Below are 7,596 nucleotides of genomic sequence, written 5' to 3'. Positions count from 1 at the left end.
TAATGCAGCAAGATGGCATGTTTTAATTACTCTTTTCTCACTGATTAAATGTCATATCACCCAGAATTGGTTTGATAGATCAAAAATTCCCAAGATAGGGTAGATTTCTTTTGTATTTATTAAGTATATCTGGAGTCAGTATGTGCTATTCATGATCATTATTTGGGCATAAAGGAGTTTTTTGAAAGGTAATAGTTTTGAAGTTAATTGGGTAGAATAAATTATTTGATTCTGTGTAACTGATGGAGTAAGACTGATGTAATACTTAGAATAAACAATAGAATTTTGGTATGCAAATTGTTCTTTCCTTTTTGTTGTCCTTCTCTATTGAAAAAAAAAGATTTTTGCAAGTATCTGCCATTATAAGGTATTAAAGTGAAGAGGTTCTACAAAGGAACATCTTTATAAATATGTTAGTATACAGTGCTGAATGTATCTGTAATAATCATATTTTTCAGTGCTTGTGGATTAATATATTAGTACTGTTTGTTACTAGAAATAAAGAAATCAAGTGCTACTTTTACTGTATGGTATGGAAAAATACATATTTTATCCACAGCATCTTGTGAAAAAAATGGCAAAAGATTGAAGTTTGCCAAAGCTATGTGACTGTATATATTACACAAAACACAGGCTGTTCAGCTTCAGTTTATCCATTTCATTGTAAAGATGCTGCTTCACAAGCTGAGTAGGGTGTTATCAGCACTGGTTGAAAGGCCAGTTGAAATGCACTGAGCTAGAAATCTTAGGGTCCTACATCATGGCATTTACTTTACTTAATAGCCATTACCAGGGAGTGAAGATACATCTCTGGTTTAAGAAAGAAGTTGGTATACTCACTGCAAATGCCAAATATGTCTGGAGGTTTGTAGGTGAACAAAGTAGGGACCATGCAAATGGAGACGATAATGGCTGATTTGTTTTCTTTACTTAAAGACTTGGCTTTATGAACTGATCTTGACTGGACTGGATGCTTTTCATCAGAGCCAGATCATGGTAAAACTGGCCATAGGCAGAGCAATGAAATATGCCCCCCCCCCCCCGCACTCAAACCAATATCCCATTACCAGGCAGTCTCTCACCAACTACCAAAAAACAGCGCAGAACTGTCAGTGTGCATACTATTTTCCGTTTTCCTCTTTAATTTTAAAATGATCATAGTTTTGGATTTAATTTAAAACTTTTCTTTCAAGTTTAACAGCAAAAAAAAATCAGTATCATCCATTTGCTTAAAAATGGCTCACAGACAGGCTTATTAACAATAGTAAAGTTCTCTTCCCTTGAAACTAATATTTATTAAAAATGCATCTGGCAACCCATTAAACTACAAAAGACTTGATAAGATTTATAGTCAAATAGCATACAGTGAAACACCTAATTATTGGCTATGTAAAGGGTGCAGGAATTCAAAAGACAAATACGTATTACATTTCCTAACAGCTTGGGAGTGCTCAGTGAAGAGACTTGCTCAGAGTCACATAGAAAACTGAAGGGTGAGGGAATAAAACTCTGCATTGCAGAAGTAGCTCAACAGCTTATAGCCTTGCTAAGTAACAGACAGCCCACCATAGAGCATTTCGCACATATGTGCCTCAAAAAAATGTATCCATAGCTAAAATATTAACAGTATACTTGCAGACTTCATTCTGTCCATATTGTTCACAACTAGATAATAAACACACTGTCAACAGTCAAATAAGACAAGGAAACCAAGGATTATATCCAAAGAACATTTCTTGTATGATGCTGCTTCTGTTCACTACAACTGATTTCTTTCTCCCTTTCACCTTAACTACTATGGGATGTTGGAATAAAGTTTTTACACACACACACACACACACACACACACACACACACACACACACACACACATATGCACGCACGCACACCGATTTGACCATCAATTACAGCCCCTTGCATGTCTGTGCATATCTCAAATATTTGTCTGCAATCAACAAATGAAGAAATGTGTGAATAATGAGCCAGAAGTGTATTTCAGCTTGCTGCTGTGAGAAATATATAATGCTACTAATTGTAATCCCCAGCATTCCTCCCAACCTCTTAGCTTTGGAATCAGACGCAAAGACCCAGAAGCAGGAACAGATTTTAAATATTGGTGTTATATACTTAGAAAGTTGCTAATATAAAATGTTTTGTGTTATCAAGCATTTTTCTGAAAGTATGAAGTCAGACATTCATGGTTGCCATTATTTAGTAACTACAGGACACGGTGCTTCACCAAAACCTTCCACAAGGAAAAGGCCACAAACATGAGGGGAAAAAATCAAGAGCAGCTGAAAACTATGCCCACATACACATCCATCATTTACAGTCACATTTATAATTGTACATTTCGGATATCTGTTTATCAGCTAAATGAATAAATTCAAACAGCACAATTAACAAAAATCTAACGGTTATTCTACTCAACACCAGGAGTTTAAACCACATCTGTGCAGTAACTGAAACGAGAGCACCTCAGCACTACCGGCTATATACTTCGTACCACACATTTGGCCACAGAACATGTGTATCCATATTCATCAAGGATACACCTCTGAGATCATCCATGTGCAACTAACATCGGGCAAATCTGCAATGCAAATTGTGGCCTGCTACAGATCACCCTCCATGACCCAGGACAACCGCTCCACCTTTCTGGAGACACTGGAAAACATGAAGGTCTTACCGAACACCCTGATATTGGGTGATTTCAATTACCCTACCATTCACTGGGAAAACTACTCGAGTAGAAATTCCCAGGCTCAGCGCTTCCTGGAATTCATCAACTCAAATGCCTTGGATCAGCTGGTAAACTCCCCTACCAGAGGTAAAAAGCTATTAGACCTAGTCATCATCAACATGGGTGACAGGTGTTCCACACCAGAGGTCAACCCCTCACTGGTGAGACCAGACCATAAACTTATCACTCTGGATGTCCACACCCCACCACCATCCCAACTAAGGAAACCACAGTAAAAAACTTTTCTAAAGCAAACTTCACCTTACTTAAGAAAGAGGTGGTACGTTTCACAGCCCCCACGCTAAAGGATAACACTGCCCAAGATGCAGAAACTTTTACAAATGCACTCTATGAGCACCTACAAGGATGCATGGATCGTGCCATCCCTAGCAAAACCAAGACTCACTCCTCTAAGAGAAGGAAACCAGTTTGGTGAACCCTGCCATAAACAGGCTATACAATAGAAGGAGGAAACTAGTTCAGAAAAAAAGCAAATCCCAAGAAGCAAAGACATTCCTGATCAGTATCAGTAAGAAACTAAGGTCCTTTATGAAATTATCCAAGGCTAACTTCGAAAGAAAAATAGCCAAGGATTCAAAAGTTAACCACAAGGCCTTCTTTAGCTATGTTAAGAATCTAAGTGGCAACTCGCAAATATGCACTGAACTAGTGCGAAATAGCACAAAATATACTGAACCTACTGATATTGCCAACATCCTGGCAGATAGATTCAATGCAAACTTCACCCACCTCTCACCTCCAAAAGGGCCCACAACAATACCGAAAAAGTGTAGTGTCCCAAAAATCACAGACGCACAGGTAAAAACAGCCCTTTCAAAAGCCAAAAACACAGAGTCAATGGGACCAGATTGTGTCCCAAGCTGCGTCTTGCACGAACTACAGAATGAACTAACCCCCCACCTAAACATGCTGTTCAACCTCAGCCACTCCACAGGCTACGTGCCCATAGAATGGCGTACAGCAACGGTTATTCCTCTCCACAAAGGAGGGGCCCCAACTGACCCTGGTAACTGTCATCCCATAAACCTGAGAAACCTAGTCTGCAAGGCTATGGAGCACATCATCATGGAACTCATTAACAAAGACATTGGGAACGTCCAAACACTTGACCAGACCCAGTTAGGCTTTGTTAAGGGCAGATCATGCCTACTAAACCTGGTTGACTTCTTTGAGACAGTCACCAAAGCCATAGACGAGGGAAAGGTGGTTCACACAGCCTACCTTTACCTCACCAAGGCTTTCGACACCATTCCCCAGTCATGTATTACAGAAAAACTCACCAGCCTGAACATAAACCCCTATGTCACGAGATGGGTTGCCAACTGGCTTACAGACAGAACTCACACGGTAAGAATAGTGGGCTCCAGGTCCGACTCTAAACCAGTCACAAGTCGTGTCCTGCAAGGCTCGGTCCTGGGACCACTACTGTTCGGCATATACTTCTCAGAAGTACAGGCAAACACAGGAGTACTATGGCTAGCCAAATTCGCCGATGACTGCAAACTGGGAGCCATAATTGACTCTCCGGCTGACACGGACATTCTCCAAAAGGGCCTTACTGAGAAAGACACCTGGTGTCAAAGTCATGGCCTCAAGCTAAATGCCAAAACTTGGACCAAACCACAAAAGGAGGGGGAGTATCGATATTCATCAAAGATACCCACACCTCCAGGTTGGTGGCAAAGCACGAAGCATCAGAGAATATCCATGTGCAACTAACAGTGGGTAAAACTGCCTTCCAGTTTATAGCCTGCTACAGACCACCCTCCCAAACCCAGGAACCCCACTCGGCCTTCCTGAGAACACTGGAAAATATGAAGGTCTCTCCAAACACCATTATATTGGGTGACTTCAACTACCCAAACATAGACTGGGAGCATTACTCTAGCTCCAACACCCTAGCCCAAAGGTTCCTAGAATTTATAAACTCAAATGCTATGGAACAACTTGTTACCACTCCCACAAGAGGGGAAAACATACTGGACCTGATCATCACCAACATGGGGACTCTATGCTCCAGACCAGAAGTGTATCCCTCACTGGTAAGATCAGACCATAAACTAATCTCACTGGATATTCACATCCCGACCCCACCCCTGCCCAGAAAACCACAGTGAAAAACTTCTCTAAAGCAAATTTCACACTCCTCAAAACCGAGGTGGAATCCTTCAAAGCCCCTGGGCCTGTGGAAAATATGGCCCAGACCGCAGAATCCTTTATAAACACATTCTATGAACACCTTTAGGAATGCATGGATCATGCGATCCCAAATAAAACCAAGACCCAATCCTCCAAAGGCAGACGTCCTGTCTGGTGGACCCCAGCCATAAACAAACTATACAATAGAAGGAGGAAGCTACTAAATGATAGAGCAAAATCCCAAAAAGAGAAGGCATCACTGATCAGTATTAGCAAAAAACTACGGGCACTCATAAAATTGTCTAAGGCCAGCTTCGAGAGAAAAATTGCACAGGACACTAAGGATAATCACAAGGCTTTCTTTAGTTATGTTAGGAACATGGGTGGTAATTCCCAGATATGCTCAGAATTAGTCTAAAATGACAAAAAATACACCAAACACACAGACATTGCCAACATCCTAGCTGACAGGTTCAGCGCAAACTTCTCTCCCCCCTCCCCACCAGAAGGGCAAATATCTATCCCAGCAGAGTGCTGCCCCCTGACATCTCAGATGCCCAGGTAAGAGCCGCCCTCTCCAAAGCAAAAAACACAGCATCAATGGGACCAGACGGTGTCCCGGGCTGCGTCCTACATGAACTTCAAGAAGAGCTAAACCCAAACATAAAACTACTGTTCAGTCTCAGCCTTACTACAGGATATGTGCCCAAAGAGTGGCGCAGCAACAGTGGTCCCTCTCCATAAAGGTGGTGCCTCAACGGATCCTGGAAACTATCGCCCCATAAGCCTGACTAGCTTGGTCTGCAAAGCTATGGAAAGGATCATCATGGACCTCATAAATAAAGATATTGGGGACCTACAGACACTGGATCCTACCCAGTTCGGCTTTGTTAAGGGCAGATCCTGCCTCTTAAACCTGGTTGATTTCTTTGAAACAGTCACCAAGGCCATTGACGAGGGGAAGGTAGTCCACACAGCCTACCTGGACCTCGCAAAAGCTTTCGATACAATACCCCACTCGGGCATTATAGATAAGCTCAACAGCTTAAATATAAACCCCTATGTCACTAGATGGATTGCAAACTGGCTCAAGGACAGAACCCACATGGTTAGAATTGCTGGAGCCATGTCAGACTCCAAACCAGTTACAAGTGGTGTCCCACAAGGCTCAGTCCTGGGACCTCTCTTGTTCAGTATATATTTCTCGGAGGTACAGGCCAACACAGAAGGACTGTGGCTGACCAAGTTCGCAGATGACTGCAAACTGGGCGCCATAATTGACTCTCCAGCCGACACAAGCATCCTCCAAAAGGGCCTCATAGAAACAGACAACTGGTGCCAGAGCCATGGCCTCAAGCTAAATGCCAAAAAGTGTATAGTCATCCCCTTTGGCAAAAACAAAGTGCCCACAAATTACCACATAGGTGGTAATCCATTAAGTACAGAAGAAGTAATTAGGGACCTGGGGACCCAAGTTGATAGCAATCTCTCATTTGACAACCACGTGGCCAAAGTGGTTAGAAAAACATTTTATATAGCACACCTAATCATGAAGGGATTCACATCTAGATCAGGGGAGGTCATTGTGCCTCTTTACTCATCCCTCATCAGGCCCATAATTGAGTACAATGCCCCTTTTGGGATGTACCTTACTAGACACCTGCAGCAACTGGAAAGACCCCAAAAGTACCTCACCAAGAGGATCAAAGGTCTCAAACAGATGCCATATGCTGCCCAGTTAAAGAAACTCCAGCTCTACTCAGTGGCATACCGCCTGTTCAGAGGCGATCTGTGCCTGATGTATAAAGCCATGTCCAACCCAGAATTAATGGACATGCTGCACCTCAGAAAATCCAAATCCCATCGAGCTACGCGCTCGAGAGACTTGAACCTCAGCACTGAAATAAATAGGACATGCTGGAGGGACAGATTTTTTTTTTTAACAAGTATAAGAGTATGCATTTATGATTGAATGTATCAGAGATGTTGCTTATATGTTTTTTCTGAGTTGGCACTTTAAGAGAGGATGTTTTTCCTGCCAGTTGTTTGATTTAAACTGGATGAGCTTTGGAATTTTAAAAGGTCTGAAGAAGCCGTATGGTGAAAGCGCTAACCTGCATCTGTTTATTGTCTTAAAATAAACCGTCCTTGTACTGAACGAGTCGTTTTTGTTTTGCTACAGTATTGTTCATAGCTATACTGTACATTTGGACTATTGACATTTCGGGGACGTTAAATGAACTTTTGATGGATCTACTGTGTATCGCTCCTACCATATTTGTTTTGTTTTATATAGACTATAAAATGTTTATGACAATTTACGCTAACAGAATTAAACATTTTCTCCCCTTACTAGTCCATGAACATCAAACAGGTTTTAAAAAAAGGAGAAATACCTATGATAACATTAAAAGAATCCTAACATTAATTTATTATATTAAATAGCAATGCATGTATATGACTATAGTCTCCTTAGATATTAACAGTGCCTTTGACTCTGTAAGTTTGAACTACCTTTGTTTAGTCTTAGACGAATATAAATTTCCTAAAGATTTTAATATAGTAATTAAAATCCCTATTTGAAAATTCTTTAGCTTGTCTTAAGTTAGGTTCAAATAGGTCTGTTCCCATTATAGTAAAGAAATGAACCAAACAAGGTTGCCCCTTGTCCCCTTTGATATTTGCTTTATTGA

This window comes from Protopterus annectens, chromosome 1.part0, assembly GCF_019279795.1.
Source record: "Protopterus annectens isolate FY-2018-M chromosome 1.part0, PAN1.0, whole genome shotgun sequence".
Classification (NCBI taxonomy): domain Eukaryota; kingdom Metazoa; phylum Chordata; order Ceratodontiformes; family Protopteridae; genus Protopterus; species Protopterus annectens.
Note: the sequence above shows the minus strand (reverse complement) of the source record.